Here is an 18960-nt window from a genome sequence, read left to right on the forward strand (position 1 = left end):
TCAGTGAAGGTGCAGTGGAAGCTGTGTGGATTTGTGCACTGTTTTCCCCCAACATGACAAACGTATTGCTCGTAGAACAACGTTAGGCAGCGTCTCCGATAGAAATGTGTGTGCCGTTTTTCTTTTTAATATTAAACGCCTGTGCATTTCACTATACAGACAAAATAATATTAAAAAGTGGCTTCTAGGAGAGTGATTTCACAGAGGATTCAAAAAGTGGGCTTCTAAGAGAGTGCCTTCACAGAGGATTCTGGCGCCTCACAATCTCATGCTAACATATTGGCTTATTAAATATCACCAAGCTAACCTTGTTACCACACCCACTAGCACTGACTCGGCATGCCTCAAAGCTTTATCCTCTCACCCCATCTCAGGTCCTTACTGGAACTCATCAAGACTTTCATCCCAACAGAGTGCAGTTTTATCAACCACAGTTAGGGCTTCCTATTGATGGAAAATTTAAGGACCTAGACGTCTTAGGATTGGGCCACTTCCTTTGAGCCATTTACCAATGGATGCTGAAAAATTTAATTGAATTTAACTCACCCAAAATACCAAGCCTAACCCGAGGAGAGAGAATAAACTACCATCTGTTAAACGTGGCACCCATGGTTTGGTTTCCCCTGACTTTTTTGCCTTCAGACGTCCTGTTTTGCTGCACTTGTTTTGGCTGGCTTTAGGACTCTGAACAATTTACCACTGCTAACCAGTGCATAAGTACAAGTGCTCTCTGCTTTAAACATGGTGTTATTGGCTTACCCACAATTGGCATATTTAAATTACAAATAAGTCCCTAGTAAAGTGCACTGCCCGTGCCAGGGTCTGCAAATTAAATGGTACTGGTGGGCCTGCAGCATTGATTGTGCCTCCTACTTCAGTAGGCCTTCAAACATGTTTGAGGCCTGACATTCAGAACCTGTGTGTGCAGTTTTACTGTCATGTGGACCTTGCAAGTTAACTCACTTGCCAGGCCCAAAACATTCTTTTTAATACATATATCACCCCCAAGGTAGGCCCTAGACAGCCCAAGGGCAGAGCGCAGTGTATATAAAAAGTAGGATGTGTATCTTTAAGTTTTACAGTTCTTAGCAGGGAAAAACTCATACATTCATTTTTCACTATTGCAGGGCCTACCTCTCCTCTAGCATAACATTGGGGTTACTGTAGGAAAGTGCCATCTTTCCTGGCATGTTACCCCCATTGTTTACTTGTATGTATGTATTTTTTGCCTGTATCACTGGGATTCTGCTAGCCAGGACCCCAGTTCTCATAAAGTGTGCCCTGTATGTGTTCCCTGTGTGGTGCCTAACTGTATCACTGAGGCTCTGCTAACCAGAACCTCCATGTTAATGCTCTTTCTGCTTTAACAATTGTCACTGCAGGCTAGTGACTAATTTTACCAATTCTGATTGGCACACAGGAACACCCTTATAATTCCCTGGTATATGGTACCTAGGTATCCAGGGTATTGGGGTTCCAGGAGATCCCTATGGGTCGCAGCATTTCTTTTGCCACCATAGGGAGCTCAGACAATTCTTACACAGGATTGCCACTGCAGCCTGAGTGAAATAACGTCCACGTTATTTCACAGCCATTTTACACTGCACTTAAGTAACTTATAAGTCACCTATATGTCTAACCCTCACTTAGTGAACGTTAGGTGCAAAGTTACTTAATGTGAGGACACCCTGACACTAGTCCCTGGACATTTTCTTTAGATTTTTCCATATTTTTCCTTTAACTAATTGACAGCTATAACATTTCATGGCATTTTCCTGTTTTAAGATATGGGAGCATTTTCACTTATGCGGGGGATTTTCTATTACATTATCATTTTCTCAGCCGAGCCTTGTTCCGACATGTTGGTTAGTCCTTCTTTGATTTTTATGGCTTCAACCTGTGTGGACTGTATTGCCAGTCCTCTTTCTACTTCCATGACTCCGAGATGTGTTGGAGTCCTTCGTCTAGCTGGGTGCTCCGAAACGCGCGAACTGTGGTAAAATTGTTATTTCCGGGTTCACGGCGTTTTTAAGAGCTCCAACAGCGCCCGCCACGCTCAGATGCGGGACGCCGTTCCGGAGGGTAGGTCCTTAATGTCGGACCGGTGACTCCGATGTGAGTACTTTTTGTTCTTTTTTTACTGCACTATTGCTGAGCTTTAAACTCTCCCCTCGCAATAGTGGCAGTTAATAGCTAATCCCCGTTTGTTGGTTCTTATTATTTAGCAACCTAGTCATTATGTACCTATATCTGCTGACACTCACAATAATGTTAATTGCAACCAATTACTTTCCCTCTAAATTACTAAAACTATTGACTACTGATATGTTAAGAGTCTTTATTTAATACCTATTTGTTTATTTTTCTGCATTTATGTCTTTACCTCCATATGCACTACCAATGGGGCCTTTTGACCTTTATTACAGTGTATATATGACAGACGCTTCCTGCCTATAATTTTTGTAACAACATATGTTGATGATTTACGTTTATTATATCTAGTATCTAGCCGAGTCCTTGGAACGTGCTTACCAAGGAGCATGATCCCGAGTTGGGGATGGTAAGCCTGCCTTATTGCAACAAGTTCTTTCAATGACCCATCTCACATTGATTGCATGTCCACACCTATATTAGCACTTTTGGGTACATTTTGGTGTCTGTTTTTACTTTGTGTTTTCTAGGGCGACCTGACTTTGACTTAGCCAGTTTACTTCAATGTAAGTGACCGGTAATTTTACTACTCTTATATTGTGATTTTTGTTTACCTGGAGAAGAGCTGACTTACGTCTTTAGTTATTGGTCCTGATGAAGCGTCATTGGATCCGAGAGGACCGCACGATGCGAAACATGTTGACCCTGGTTTAGGGGGATTTTTTGAGTTATAATCCTCCGAGTTTGCTACTCTTTGAGAGTAATTGAGCATCGACACTCAACCTATTACTTTCCTTTTGGTTTTAATCTTGGTCTTCATCCTAGTGTATTGATTAAAATGATGAGATATTTAGTGATGAATAACCAATTTTAATTACAATTTTTTCTGTTCTCTCCTTTGTGTGCTGGTGCCCGAATGTAGGCATGCCTGTCTAGATAGTTTGAACCCACCAGTCACTATCAGAACAGTACGGCTTGGTGCCCCCTTGTGGGGAGCCCGTCAGGCGTTGCACCGCCGGCCTGGCGAGGAGCATTTCCCGATGATGATGCTAGTTATCCATTGTGATGCTTGAGGGCACTTGCTGCTGATATTTCAGGTCTCCTAAGCCACTTTTTCGTGTGGAACAGCGTACGTTTGCTTGTCTTACTACTGTTGGGAGAGTGTACACTGGACCAGATAACCTCCCGGTCAACCCCCCCCCTTTTATGCTTGAAACTTATGTACAGCAGCTTGCTGTGGGACCTTCCTAATTTCTCTAGTGTCTGGCTGCCCTGTTGAAGATTTTAAAAATGGAAGATTTCCAGGGTCTCAACTTTGATGATGAGATGGTGTCAGCAATCTTGCAGACACCGTCTATCCTTGGCAGTGATGGGTCTTCCCCAACAGGTAGTCTTAAAACTGAGTGGGGCAAACTCTCCACTTTGAAAAAAGAATTGATAAAAACTGTCATGTCAATCATGACAGAGTACTTACGAGCAAACATTGAACCTAATGGTCTATTGGTATCTAACATTCCTCGGATATTCCTACAAGACTTAGCTTTTAGAAAAGATTGGGCACAAATAGCCTGGAAGTGTACCAGAGATTGGCTGGTCCTAATTATAAACACTTCAAAACGTTTGGCTGATACTATTACCATCCAAATAAATGCTATTGAGAATAGCTTAAAGACCACAATTACTTTGACAGCTTTTAAAAGCCGTCTTTCTGAAATCACTGTTGAACTAAATGAGACTAAAGAGTTTTTAACTCAACAAAAGATTACTAAACTCCAAAAGGATATTGTAAGGTTCAGTAGAGAGAAGGTCTATCCCTATATTAAAGATGACTATGACGTAGACAATCAGTCTTGGTCATCTGATGAATCTACCTCAGTTTACAAAAAAACTTGTACCTATAGTAGTGGCTCATCATCTGATGGGTGGAGCACAGATGAAAATCCACCCCAAACTTTCTATAACTATCCTCCTTACCCGGTACACCAACCCATGCCTTGGCAATCACCTTACCCCTTCTTTCAACCCCGCCCAATGATGCCATATATGCCTTTTTTAGGGCGCGGCCGGGGCAGAGGCAGAAGGAGAGGAAGAGGCAGGCATGTGCAGTGGTCCAGAGAGGAACCTCAGATGGTGACCAGGAGCCAAACAAAAAATCCCCCAGTGAGAACCTAGTTGTCAACTTATCGACTAGGTCTCTCACGCTAACTGAAACGAATGTGCTCAACAGGGGCCTGGGGTTCGTCCCTACCCCTGAGGAAGATTTGTTCTGCTTACACATCGAAATTGCCCAATTCTTCCTCAAAATCCGTTTACACTTCTTTTTCAAAGACAAGACAGCAGAACCAACACTGGGTGACTCAGGTCTAAAAAAACCTTTGGTTTTTGTTCCACCACTAGTTACTATGCCTAGTGAAGTTGTGACTTTTGAAAAGGCAGTACTAGCTGATTTAAATAAACTGTGTCCGAAACAACCATACATTAACATCCCCACTAAAGAGGAGAGGGCTCTGCTATCTTTACCATCTGACCCCTACATTACTGTCAAACAGGCTGACAAAGGTGGCGCCATTGTAATTATGAATTCCATTGACTACAAACATGAATGTTTGCGTTTGTTAAGTGACTCCACTTACTATGCTAAGATAAGGTATGACCTTACTGCTAGCCTACAGACCCAGATTAGGATCCTTATCGAAGAAGCCAGGAATAATCTTTGGATTTCACCCAAAGAGGCTGAATTCCTTGACACACCACATCCCTGTGTTCCATACTTTTACTGCCTACCCAAGATTCACAAAGGCATCACACCCCCTCCCGGATGCCCTATTGTTTCTGGTATAGGCTCAGTCTTGGAACCAATATCAATCTTTTGTGATCACTTTCTACAGCCACTAGTGAAGAGTTCCTTCACTTATCTGAAAGACACCAAAGATGTCCTCAATCTAATTGAGTCCATTAATGATTCTGGAACCGTACAAGGAATTATCACCATGGATGTTGAAGCACTGTATACCAATATTCCACAGGAAGCCACTCTACAGGTTATAGAGTCAGCTCTTCAGGAGACACCTAGGCCCGTATTTATACTTTTTTTGCGCCACATATGCGTCGTTTTTTGACGCAAAAACGGCGCAAACTTGCAAAATGCCATTGTATTTTGTAGGTTTGCGCCGTTTTGCGCCAAAAAGCGGCGCAAATGCGGTGCTAAAAAAAGTATAAATACGGGCCCTAATGCTCTTTCCACCCCAGTTCCCTTCATTATGCACTGTGCCAGATTGGCTCTGACTGAAAATTTCTTTCAATTTGAGGATCAATTTTACCATCAGGTCCGTGGAACATTGATGGGTAGTACTTTTGCCCCAAGCCTGGCTTGCTTATATATGTATGATTTTGAAAAAAAGTACATCCTGTCGCCACTTAATTCCTATCAGAACTATGTTAAATTATGGCGTTGTTACATCGACGATATTTTGATGATATGGCAGGGTCCTCTGTCCATCGAAGATCACTTTACAGCTTGGATCAATACTCTTGATCCCTTTTTGAAATTTACGACTACTGTGTCTGCCACACAGTTACCTTTCCTTGACCTAATGATCAGCATCCATAATGGAAAACTGTCCACCACGATTTACCATAAGCCCACTGACCGTAACTCCCTACTGCTTTATGAGAGTCACCATCCAAAATCTCTACGAGATAATTTACCCGTAGGCCAATTCTTACGGCTGAGATGGAATTGTAGTTCCTCCCATGAATTTGACCATCAGGCTAACTCTCTTCAAGAGAAACTTCTGGAACGCCATTACTGTAGGAAAGTACCATCTTGCCTGGCATGTTACCCCCATATTTCACTGTATATATGTTGTTTTAGTTGTATGTGTCACTGGGACCCTGCCAGCCAGGGCCCCAGTGCTCGTAAGTGTGCCCTGTATGTGTTACCTGTGTTATGACTAACTGTCTCACTGAGGCTCTGCTAATCAGAACCTCAGTGGTTATGCTCTCTCATTTCTTTCAAATTGTCACTAACAGGCTAGTGACCAATTTTACCAATTTACATTGGCATACTGGAACACCCTCATAATTCCCTAGTATATGGTACTGAGGTACCCAGGGTATTGGGGTTCCATGGGATCCCTATGGGCTGCAGCATTTCTTTTGCCACCCATAGGGAGCTCTGACAATTCTTACAGAGGCCTGCCACTGCAGCCTGAGTGAAATAACGCCAACGTTATTTCACAGCCATTTTACACTGCACTTAAGTAACTTATAAGTCACCTATATGTCTAACCTTTACCTGGTAAAGGTTGGGTGCTAAGTTACTTAGGGGCATATTTATACTCCGTTTGCGCCGAATTTGCATCGTTTTTTTCGACGCAAATTCGACGCAAAACTAACTCCATATTTATACTTTGGCGCTAGACGGGTCTAGCGCCAAAGTTCATGGAGTTAGCGTAATTTTTTGGCGTGAACACCTTCCTTGCGTTAATGAGATGCAAGGTAGGCGTTCCCTTCTTAAAAAATTACTCCCAGGCATGTGCGTGGTATTTATACTCCTGGGCAAAAATGACGCCCGGGAGTGGGCGGGGCAAAAAACCTCGCATTTGCGCCTCTTTTTAACGCCTGGGTCAGGGCAGGCGTTAAGGGACCTGTGGGCTCAGAATGAGCCCAGAGGTGCCCTCCCCTGCCCCCAGGGACACCCCCTGCCACCCTTGCCCACCCCAGGAGGACACACAAGGATGGAGGGACCCATCCCAGGGAAGAAAAGGTAAGTTGTGGTAAGTATTTTTTTTGTGGCATAGGGGGGCCTGATTTGTGTCCCCCTACATGCCACTATGCCCAATGACCATGCCCAGGGGACATAAGTCACCTGGGCATGGCCATTGGGCAAGGGGGCATGACTCCTGTCTTTGCTAAGACAGGAGTCATGTTAATGGCGTCTGGGCGCCCAAAATAAATGGCGCAAATCGGGTTAAGACGATTTTTTTGCCTCAGCCTGACTTGCCCCATTTTGGGACGCCCAAACGCCATTTTTCCCTACGCCGGCGCTGCCTGGTGTACGTCGTTTTTTTTCACGCACACCTGGCAGTGCCGGTCGGCTAACGCCGGCTAACGTCATTCAATAAATACGGCGCCCGCATGGCGCTTCAGAATGGCGTTAGCCGGCGCAAATTTTTTTAGCGCAAAACTGCGTTAGCGCAGTTTTGCGTCAAAAAGTATAAATATGGCCCTTAGTGTGTGGGCACCCTGGCACTAGCCAAGGTGCCCCCACATTGTTCAGGGCCAATTCCCCGGACTTTGTGAGTGCGGGGACACCATTACACGCGTGCACTACATATAGGTCACTACCTATGTGTAGCTTCACCATGGTAACTCCGAATATGGCCATGTAACATGTCTATGATCATGGATTTGCCCCCTCTATGCCATCCTGGCATTGTTGGCACAATCCCATGATCCCACGGGTCTCTAGCACAGACCCGGGTACTGCCAAACTGCCTTTCCAGGGGTTTCACTGCAGCTGCTGCTGCTGCCAACCCCTCATACAGGTTTCTGCCCTCCTGGGGTCCAGCCAGGCTTGGCCCAGGAAGGCAGAACAAAGGACTTCCTCAGAGAGAGGGTGTTACACCCTCTCCCTTTGGAAAATGGTGTTAAGGCAGGGGAGGAGTAGCCTCCCCCAGCCTCTGGAAATGCTTTCATGGGCACACATGGTGCCCATTTCTGCATAAGCCAGTCTACACCGGTTCAGGGACCCCTCAGCCCTGCTCTGGCGCGAAACTGGACAAAGGAAAGGGGAGTGACCACTCCCCTGACCTGCACCTCCCCTGGGAGGTGCCCAGAGCTCCTCCAGTGTGCTCCAGACCTCTGCCATCTTGGAAACAGAGGTGCTGCTGGCACACTGGATTGCTCTGAGTGGCCAGGGCCAGCAGGTGACGTCAGAGACTCCTTCTGATAGGCTCCTTCAGGTGTTGCTAGCCTATCTTCTCTCCTAAGTAGCCAAACCCTCTTTTCTGGCTATTTAGGGTCTCTGCTTTGGGGATTTCCTTAGATAACGAATGCAAGAGCTCATCAGAGTTCCTCTGCATCTCTCTCTTCACCTTCTGCCAAGGAATCGACTGCTGACCGCGCTGGAAGCCTGCAAAACTGCAACAAAGTAGCGAAGACAACTACTGCAACTCTGTAACGCTGATCCTACCGCCTTCTCGACTGCTTTCCTGGTGGTGCATGCTGTGGGGGTAGTCTGCCTCCTCTCTGCACTAGAAGCTCCGAAGAAATCTCCTGTGGGTCGACGGAATCGTCCCCCTGCAACCGCAGGCACCAAAGAACTGCATCACCGGTCCCCTGGGTCTCCTGTCAGCACAACGAGCGAGGTCCCTTGAATCCAGCAACTCTGTCCAAGTGACTCCCACAGTCCAGTGACTCTTCAGTCCAAGTTTGGTGGAGGTAAGTCCTTGCCTCCCCACGCCAGACTGCATTGCTGGGAACTGCGACTTTTGCAGCTACTCCGGCCTCTGTGCACTTCCGGCAGAAATCCTTTGTGCACATCCAAGCCTGGGTCCACGGCGCTCTAACCTGCATTGCACGACCTCCTGAGTTGTCCTCCGGCGGCGTGGGACTCCTTTGTTCAACTTCGGGTGAGTACCATTTCACTCCTCTTTGTAGTGCCTGTTCTGGCACTTCTGCGGGTGCTGCCTGCTTCTGAGAGAGCTCCTTGTCCTGCTGGGCACCCCCTCTGTCCCCTGACACAATTGACGACATCCTGATCCCTCCTGGGCCACAGCAGCATCCAAAAACCCTAACCGCACAACTTACAGATAGCAAGGCTTGTTTGCGGTCTTTCTTCAGGAAAACACTTCTGCACAACTCTTCACGACGTGGGACATCCATCCTCCAAAGGGGAAGTTTCTAGCCCTTGTCGTTCCTGCAGAATCCTCAGCTTCTACTGCCTAGTAGCAGCTTCTTTGCACCCACAGCTGGCATTTCCTGGGCATCTCCCCACTCTCGACTTGGTCGTGACTTTTGGACTTGGTCCCCTTATTCCACAGGTACCCTCGTCCGGAAATCCATCGTTGTTGCATTGCTGGTTTTGGTCTTTCCTGCAGAATTCCCCTATCACGACTTCTGTGCTCTTTGGGGAACTTTAGTGCACTTTGCACTCACTTTTCAGGGTCTTGGGGTGGGCTATTTTTCTAACCCTCACTGTTTTCTTACAGTCCCAGCAACCCTCTACAAGGTCACATAGGTTTGGGGTCCATTCGTGGTTTGCATTCCACTTTTGGAGTATATGGTTTGTGTTGCCCCTGTCCCTATGTGTCCCCATTGCATCCTATTGTAACTATACATTGTTTGCACTGTTTTCTAATACTATACTGCATATTTTTGGTATTGTGTGCATATATCTTGTGTATATTTGCTATCCTCATACTGAGGGTACTCACTGAGATACTTTTGGCATATTGTCATAAAAATAAAGTACCTTTATTTTTAGTATATCTGTGTATTGTGTTTTCTTATGATATTGTGCATATGACACTAGTGGTACTGTAGGAGCTTCACTCGTCTCCTAGTTCAGCCTAAGCTGCTCTGCTAAGCTACCATTATCTAACAGCCTAAGCTGCTAGACACCCTATACACTAATAAGGGATACCTGGGCCTGGTGCAAGGTGTAAGTACCCCTTGGTACTCACTACAAGCCCGTCCAGCCTCCTACATTGGTTGTGCAGCGGTGGGATAAGTACTTTGTAACTACTTACCACTTTTGTCATTGTACTTTTCATAAGAGAAAAATATACAAAACAAGTTCAGTGTATGTACACCTAACCAAAAAGTTTTGCATTTCTTTTCTCACTTCTTTTCTAAAGTGCTGAAAAGTACCTCTAACTTTCTAAAAAGTTCTTAAAAAGTTTTAAAAGTTTTTTTCTGTCTTTCCAAAAGTTCTGAAAAGCTTTTTTCTCACTTTTTCTATCACTTAAACACTTTCTAAAATGTCTGGCACAGGCCAAACTGTTGATCTGTCTAAACTTGCTTGTGATCACCTTAGCTGGAAAGGAGCAAGGAGTCTCTGCATAGAAAGAGGTTTAAGTGTAAGGAAGAATCCCTCTAGAGAACTGTTAGTTAACATGCTTGTTGAACAAGATAAAGCCAGAGGTGGCACCTCTGGTGAAAAATTAGCTGATGGTTCCCACTCTGATTCTGGGGCACCCCTAGCAAAAGATGTGGGAGGGAAGATTTCCAGCCTGCCCCCTAGCAAGCCACCTAGCATAGCTGGTACTGATGTAGAGTCACATCATACTGATAGTGTTGTCTCACATCACAGTAAGAGTATCCCTTCTCATCATAGTAGAAGTGCTGTTTCTGTTAGCCAAGCTGTTAGGGTGCCATCTGTTAGGAACAGGTCTCCTTCTGTTCATTCTCACCATACTTCTGTTTCAAGGAATGACCCACCCACCCACCCTGATGACAGAGTGTTAGAAAGGGACCTCAATCGATTGAGGGTGGAACAAACCAGATCGAACCTCAAAAAGCAACATCTGGATTTGGATAGGCAGTCCTTAGAGGTGGAAAGAGAAAGACAGAAATTGGGTTTAGAAACCCATGGTGGCAGCAGCAGTATTCCCCATAGTCATCCTGCAAAAGAGCATGATTCTAGGAATCTGCACAAGATAGTTCCCCCTTATAAGGAGGGGGATGACATTAACAAGTGGTTTGCTGCACTTGAGAGGGCCTGTGTTGTACAGGATGTCCCTCAAAGGCAGTGGGCTGCTAACCTATGGCTATCATTTAGTGGAAAAGGTAGGGATAGGCTCCTTACTGTGAAAGAAAGTGAAGCCAATGATTTCAAAGTTCTTAAGAATGCACTCCTAGATGGCTATGGCTTAACCACTGAACAGTACAGGATGAAGTTCAGAGAAACCAAAAAGGAGTCTTCACAAGACTGGGTAGGCTTTGTTGACCATTCAGTGAAGGCCTTGGAGGGGTGGTTACATGGCAGTAAAGTTACTGATTATGAAAGCCTGTATAACTTAATCCTGAGAGAGCATATACTTAATAACTGTGTGCCTGATTTGTTGCACCAGTACCTGGTGGACTCTGATCTGACCTCTCCCCAAGAATTGGGAAAGAAGGCAGACAAATGGGTCAGAACAAGGGTGAACAGAACAGTTCATACAGGGGGTGACAAAGATGGCAAGAAGAAGGATGGTAAGTCTTCTGACAAGGGTGGGGACAAATCTAAAGATGAGTCTTCATCAGGCCCACAAAAACACTCTGGTGGGGGTATTGGGTCCAAATCCTCTTCAAATCAAAACAAAGAAAATAAACCATGGTGCTATTTGTGTAAAATAAAAGGCCATTGGACAACGGATCCCAGTTGTCCAAAGAAAAGCACCAAGCCTCCTACCACTACAACCCCTGCTGCTACACCTAGTGCCCCTAGTAATAGCAGTGGTGGTGGGAGCAAACCTACTAATAGCCAATCCAAGGGAGTAGCTGGGCTCACTTTTGGTAACTTAGTTGGGGTTGGTCTTGTTAGGGAGACCACAGAGGCTGTGTTAGTCTCTGAGGGGGCTATTGATTTAGCCACCTTAGTTGCTTGTCCCCTTAACATGGATAAGTACAAGCAACTACCCCTAATAAATGGTGTTGAGGTTCAGGCCTACAGGGACACAGGTGCCAGTGTTACAATGGTAATAGAGAAACTGGTCCACCCTGAACAACACCTACTTGGTCACCAGTACCAAGTAACCGATGCTCACAACAACACTCTTAGCCACCCCATGGCTGTTGTAAATCTCAACTGGGGGGGGGGGGTTACTGGTCCAAAGAAAGTTGTGGTTGCCTCAGATTTACCTGTAGACTGTCTACTAGGAAATGATTTAGAGACATCAGCTTGGTCAGATGTGGAGTTGGAGGCCCATGCAGCAATGCTGGGCATTCCAGGGCATATTTTTGCTTTAACCAGGGCTCAGGCCAAAAAGCAAAAAGGACAGGGTGACTTGGATCCTGGAAGAATGGACCAAGTGCTCCCGAAAGCTAGGGCTAGTAGAAGTAAAGCACTACATACTATCCCTCCCTCTACAGTGGATTCATCTTCTGATGAAGAAGAATTTCCACCCTGTGCAGAACCTACACCATAGGAGCTGGAAGCAGACACTGCTGAGCTTTTGGGTGAAGGGGGGCCTGCCAGGGAGGAGCTGAGTGTGGCACAGCAAACCTGCCCCACACTAGAGGGTCTAAGGCAGCAAGCTGTCAAACAAGCAAATGGGGATGTCAGTGACTCTCACAGAGTTTACTGGGAGGACAACCTCTTGTACACTGAAGCAAGGGATCCAAAACCTGGAGCTGCCAGGAGATTGGTGATTCCTCAGGAGTACTGAAAGTTCCTCCTAACTCTAGCCCACGAAATTCCCTTAGCTGGACATTTGGGGCAAATGAAAACTTGGGAAAGGCTTGTTCCCTTGTTTCATTGGCCTAGAATGTCGGAGGACACAAAGGAATTTTGTAAGTCCTGTGAAACCTGTCAAGCCAGTGGCAAGACAGGTGGCACTCCAAAGGCACCCCTTATCCCACTGCCTGTGGTTGGGGTTCCCTTTGAAAGGGTAGGGGTTGAGATAGTTGGCCCCCTTGACCCTCTTACTGCTTCAGGCAATAGGTTTATCTTGGTGGTAGTGGACCATGCCACCAGATATCCTGAAGCTATTCCTCTAAGGACCACTACAGCTCCTGCAGTGGCAAAGGCCCTCCTGGGAATCTTTTCCAGGGTGGGCTTCCCAAAACAGGTGGTATCAGACAGAGGAAGCAATTTCATGTCTGCTTACTTAAAGGCCATGCGGAAGGAGTGTGGTGTTACATACAAGTTCACTACACCCTATCATCCACAAACAAATGGACTGGTGGAGAGATTTAACAAAACTCTCAAAGGCATGATTATGGGACTCCCTGAAAAACTCCGCAGGAGATGGGATATCCTATTACCTTGCCTCCTTTTTGCTTACAGGGAGGTACCCCAAAAAGGAGTGGGCTTCAGCCCCTTTGAACTCCTATTTGGACACCCTGTGAGAGTTCCTCTAACACTTGTTAAGGAGGGTTGGGAACAACCTTTAAAAGCTCCAAAGCAAGACATAGTGGACTATGTACTTGGCCTCGGATCAAGGATGGCTGAGTACATGAAAAAGGCCAGTAAAAACCTTCAGGCCAGCCAAGAGCTCCAAAAGCAATGGCATGACCAGAAGGCTGTTTTGGTTCAGTACCAACCAGGGCAGAAAGTGTGGGTCTTGGAGCCTGTGGCCCCAAGAGCACTCCTAGATAAATGGAGTGGACCCCACACAATTGTTGAGAAAAAGGGTGAAGTCACCTACTTAGTTGACTTACGCACTGCCAGGAGTCCCCTTAGGGTGCTCCATGTCAATCGCCTGAAACCCTACTATGACAGGGCTGATCTCACCCTGCTCATGGCAACAGATGAGGGACAGGAAGAAGAGAGTGACCCTCTCCCTGATCTCTTCTCTTCCACAGAACAAGATGCTCTGGTGGAAGGTGTAGTACTGGCAGATTGTCTTACTGCTGAGCAGAAAGACCACTGCTTAAATCTCCTGGGTCAGTTTTCTGAACTCTTCTCTACTGTGCCAGGCACCACTTCTTGGTGTGAGCACACTATAGATACTGGAGACAGCTTGCCTGTCAAAAGTAAGATCTATAGGCAGCCTGACCATGTCAGAGACTGCATAAAACAAGAAGTGCAGAAAATGCTTGAACTAGGAGTGGTTGAGCACTCTGAAAGTCCATGGGCCTCTCCTGTGGTACTTGTACCAAAACCTCATTCCAAGGATGGAAAGAAGGAAATGCGGTTTTGTGTAGACTATAGAGGTCTCAACCAAGTAACCAAAACTGATGCTCACCCTATACCCAGGGCAGATGAGCTAATAGATACACTGGCATCTGCCAAGTATCTAAGCACTTTTGACTTGACTGCAGGGTATTGGCAGATCACATTATCAGAAGATGCAAAAGCAAAAACTGCATTTTCAACCATTGGAGGCCATTACCAATTCACAGTAATGCCTTTTGGATTGAAAAATGCACCTGCCACTTTTCAAAGGTTGGTGAATACAGTCCTGCAAGGGCTGGAAGCTTTTAGTGCAGCATATCTAGATGATATAGCTGTCTTTAGCTCCAGCTGGGATGATCACCTGGTCCACCTATGAAACGTTTTGGAGGCCCTGCAAAAGGCAGGCCTCACTATCAAGGCGTCAAAGTGCCAGATAGGGCAGGGGAAGGTGGTTTATCTGGGACACCTGGTAGGTGGAGAACAGATTGCACCACTTCAGAGGAAAATCCAAACTATTATAGATTGGGTTCCCCCTACAACTCAGACCCAGGAGAGAGCCTTCTTAGGCCTCACTGGGTATTACAGGAGGTTCATAAAGAACTATGGTTCCATTGCAGCCCCTCTTAATGACCTCACCTCCAAGAAAATGCCTAAAAAGGTATTGTGGACAGCTAGCTGTCAGAAAGCTTTTGAGGAGCTGAAGCAGGCCATGTGCTCTGCACCTGTCCTGAAAAGCCCCTGTTACTCCAAAAAATTCATTGTCCAAACTGATGCATCTGAATTAGGGGTAGGGGCAGTCCTTTCACAACTTAATTCTGAGGGCCAGGATCAACCTGTTGCTTTTATCAGCAGGAGGTTGACCACTAGAGAAAAGCGTTGGTCTGCCATAGAGAGGGAGGCCTTTGCTTTGGTCTGGGCACTGAAGAAGTTGAGGACATACCTGTTTGGCACTCACTTCATTGTTCAGACAGACCACAAACCTCTACTTTGGCTAAAACAAATGAAAGGTGAAAATCCTAAATTGTTGAGGTGGTCTATATCCCTACAGGGAATGGACTATACAGTGGAACATAGACCTGGGAGTACCCACTCCAATGCAGATGGACTCTCCAGATATTTCCGCTTAGACAATGAAGACTCATCAGGTCATGGCTAGTCTTATTGTCCTTCGTTTGGGGGGGGGGGTTGTGTAGGAAAGTACCATCTTGCCTGGCATGTTACCCCCATATTTCACTGTATATATGTTGTTTTAGTTGTATGTGTCACTGGGACCCTGCCAGCCAGGGCCCCAGTGCTCGTAAGTGTGCCCTGTATGTGTTACCTGTGTTATGACTAACTGTCTCACTGAGGCTCTGCTAATCAGAACCTCAGTGGTTATGCTCTCTCATTTCTTTCAAATTGTCACTAACAGGCTAATGACCAATTTTACCAAATTACATTGGCATACTGGAACACCCTTATAATTCCCTAGTATATGGTACTGAGGTACCCAGGGTATTGGGGTTCCAGGGGATCCCTATGGGCTGCAGCATTTCTTTTGCCACCCATAGGGAGCTCTGACAATTCTTACACAGGCCTGCCACTGCAGCCTGAGTGAAATAACGTCCACGTTATTTCACAGCCATTTTACACTGCACTTAAGTAACTTATAAGTCACCTACTGTATATGTCTAACCTTTACCTGGTAAAGGTTGGGTGCTAAGTTACTTAGTGTGTGGGCACCCTGGCACTAGCCAAGGTGCCCCTGCCCCCACATTGTTCAGGGCCAATTCCCCGGACTTTGTGAGTGCGGGGACACCATTACACGCGTGCACTACATATAGGTCACTACCTATGTGTAGCTTCACCATGGTAACTCCGAATATGGCCATGTAACATGTCTATGATCATGGAATTGCCCCCTCTATGCCATCCTGGCATTGTTGGCACAATCCCATGATCCCACGGGTCTCTAGCACAGACCCGGGTACTGCCAAACTGCCTTTCCCGGGGTTTCACTGCAGCTGCTGCTGCTGCCAACCCCTCAGACAGGTTTCTGCCCTCCTGGGGTCCAGCCAGGCTTGGCCCAGGAAGGCAGAACAAAGGACTTCCTCAGAGAGAGGGTGTTACACCCTCTCCCTTTGGAAAATGGTGTTAAGGCAGGGGAGGAGTAGCCTCCCCCAGCCTCTGGAAATGCTTTCATGGGCACACATGGTGCCCATTTCTGCATAAGCCAGTCTACACTGGTTCAGGGACCCCTCAGCCCTGCTCTGGCGCGAAACTGGACAAAGGAAAGGGGAGTGACCACTCCCCTGACCTGCACCTCCCCTGGGAGGTGCCCAGAGCTCCTCCAGTGTGCTCCAGACCTCTGCCATCTTGGAAACAGAGGTGCTGCTGGCACACTGGACTGCTCTGAGTGGCCAGGGCCAGCAGGTGACGTCAGAGACTCCTTCTGATAGGCTCCTTCAGGTGTTGCTAGCCTATCTTCTCTCCTAAGTAGCCAAACCCTCTTTTCTGGCTATTTAGGGTCTCTGCTTTGGGGATTTCCTTAGATAACGAATGCAAGAGCTCATCAGAGTTCTTCTGCATCTCTCTCTTCACCTTCTGCCAAGGAATCGACTGCTCACCGCGCTGGAAGCCTGCAAAACTGCAACAAAGTAGCGAAGACGACTACTGCAACTCTGTAACGCTGATCCTGCCGCCTTCTCGACTGCTTTCCTGGTGGTGCATGCTGTGGGGGTAGTCTGCCTCCTCTCTGCACTAGAAGCTCAGAAGAAATCTCCCGTGGGTCGATGGAATCGCCCCCCTGCAACCGTAGGCACCAAAGAACTGCATCACTGGTCCCCTGGGTCTCCTCTCAGCACGACGAGCGAGGTCCCTTGAATCCAGCAACTCTGTCCAAGTGACTCCCACAGTCCAGTGACTCTTCAGTCCAAGTTTGGTGGAGGTAAGTTCTTGCCTCCCCACGCCAGACTGCATTTCTGTGAACTGCGACTTTTGCAGCTACTCCGGCCTCTGTGCACTTCCGGCAGAAATCCTTTGTGCACAGCCAAGCCTGGGTCCACGTCGCTCTAACCTGCATTGCACGACCTCCTGAGTTGTCCTCCGGCGGCGTGGGACTCCTTTGTGCAACTTCGGATGAGCACTGTTTCACTCCTCTTTGTAGTGCCTGTTCTGGCACTTCTGCGGGTGCTGCCTGCTTCTGAGAGGGCTCCTTGTCCTGCTGGGCACCCCCTCTGTCCCCTGACGCAATTGGTGACATTCTAGTCCCTCCTGGGCCACAGCAGCATCCAAAAACCCTAACCCCACGACTTGCAGCTAGCAAGGCTTGTTTGCAGTCTTTCTTCAGGAAAACACTTCTGCACGACTCTTCACGACATGGGACATCCATCCTCCAAAGGGAAAGTTTCTAGCCCTTGTCGTTCCTGCAGAAGCCTCAGCTTCTACTGCCTAGTAGCAGCTTCTTTGCACCCACAGCTGGCATTTCCTGGGCATCTGCCCACTCTCGACTTGGTCGTGGCTTTTGGACTTGGTCCCCTTGTTCCACAGGTACCCTCGTCTGGAAATCCATCGTTGTTGCATTGCTGGTTTTGGTCTTTCCTGCAGAATTCCCCTATCACGACTTCTGTGCTCTTTGGGGAACTTTAGTGCACTTTGCACTCACTTTTCAGGGTCTTGGGGTGGGCTATTTTTCTAGCCCTCACTGTTTTCTTACAGTCCCAGCGACCCTCTACAAGGTCACATAGGTTTGGGGTCCATTCGTGGTTCGCATTCCACTTTTGGAGTATATGGTTTGTGTTGCCCCTATCCCTATGTGTCCCCATTGCATCCTATTGTAACTATACATTGTTTGCACTGTTTTCTAATACTATACTGCATATTTTTGGTATTGTGTAGATATATCTTGTGTATATTTGCTATCCTCATACTGAGGGTACTCACTGAGATACTTTTGGCATATTGTCATAAAAATAAAGGGGCATATTTATACTCCGTTTGTGCCGGAATTGCGTCGTTTTTTTTGACGCAATTCTGACGCAAAACTAACTCCATATTTATACTTTGGCGTTAGACGCGTCTAGCGCCAAAGTCCATGGAGTTTGCGTCATTTTTTAGCGTAGACACCTTCTTTGCGTTAATGAGATGCAAGGTAGGCGTTCCCGTCTAAAAAATTGACTCCCAGGCATGTGCGCCGTATTTACACTCCTGGGCAAAATTCACGCCCGGGAGTGGGCGGGTCAAAAAAAATGACGTACGGCCGCTTTTGCGCCGTTTTTTAGCGCCTGGAAAAGGCAGGCGTTAAGTTACCTGTGGGCTTGGAAGGAGCCCAGAGGTGCCCTCCCATGCCCCCAGGGACACCCCCTGTCACCCTTGCCCACCCCATGAGGACACCCAAGGCTGGAGGGACCCATCCCAGGGACATTAAGGTAAGTTCAGGTAAGTCATTTTTTTTTTTTTTGTGGCATAGGGGGGCCTGATTTGTGCCCCCCTACATGCCACTATGCCCAATGACCATGCCCAGGGGACAGAAGTCCCCTGGGCATGGCTATTGGGCAAGGGGGCATGACTCCTGTCTTTGCTAAGACAGGAGTAATTTCTATGGGGGTTGGGAGTCGAAAAAAATGGCGCAAATCGGGTTGAGGCGAAAAATTTGCCTCAACCTGACTTGCCCCATTTTTTGACGCCCAAGCCCCATATCCCCCTACGCCGGCGCTGCCTGGTGTACGTTGTTTCTTTCCACGCACAGCAGGCAGCGCCGGCGGCTAACGCCGGCTACTGTCATTGATTAAATACGGCGCCCGCATGGTGCTTCAGAATGGCGTTAGCCGGCGCTAATTTTTTTGACGTAAAACTGCGTTAGCGCAGTTTTGCGTCAAAAAGTATAAATATGGCCCAAAGTACCTTTATTTTTAGTATATCTGTGTATTGTGTTTTCTTATGATATTGTGCATATGACACTAGTGGTACTGTAGGAGCTTCACTCGTCTCCTAGTTCAGCCTAA

The sequence above is a fragment of the Pleurodeles waltl genome, chromosome 6 (assembly GCF_031143425.1).
Source record: "Pleurodeles waltl isolate 20211129_DDA chromosome 6, aPleWal1.hap1.20221129, whole genome shotgun sequence".
Classification (NCBI taxonomy): Eukaryota; Metazoa; Chordata; class Amphibia; order Caudata; family Salamandridae; genus Pleurodeles; species Pleurodeles waltl.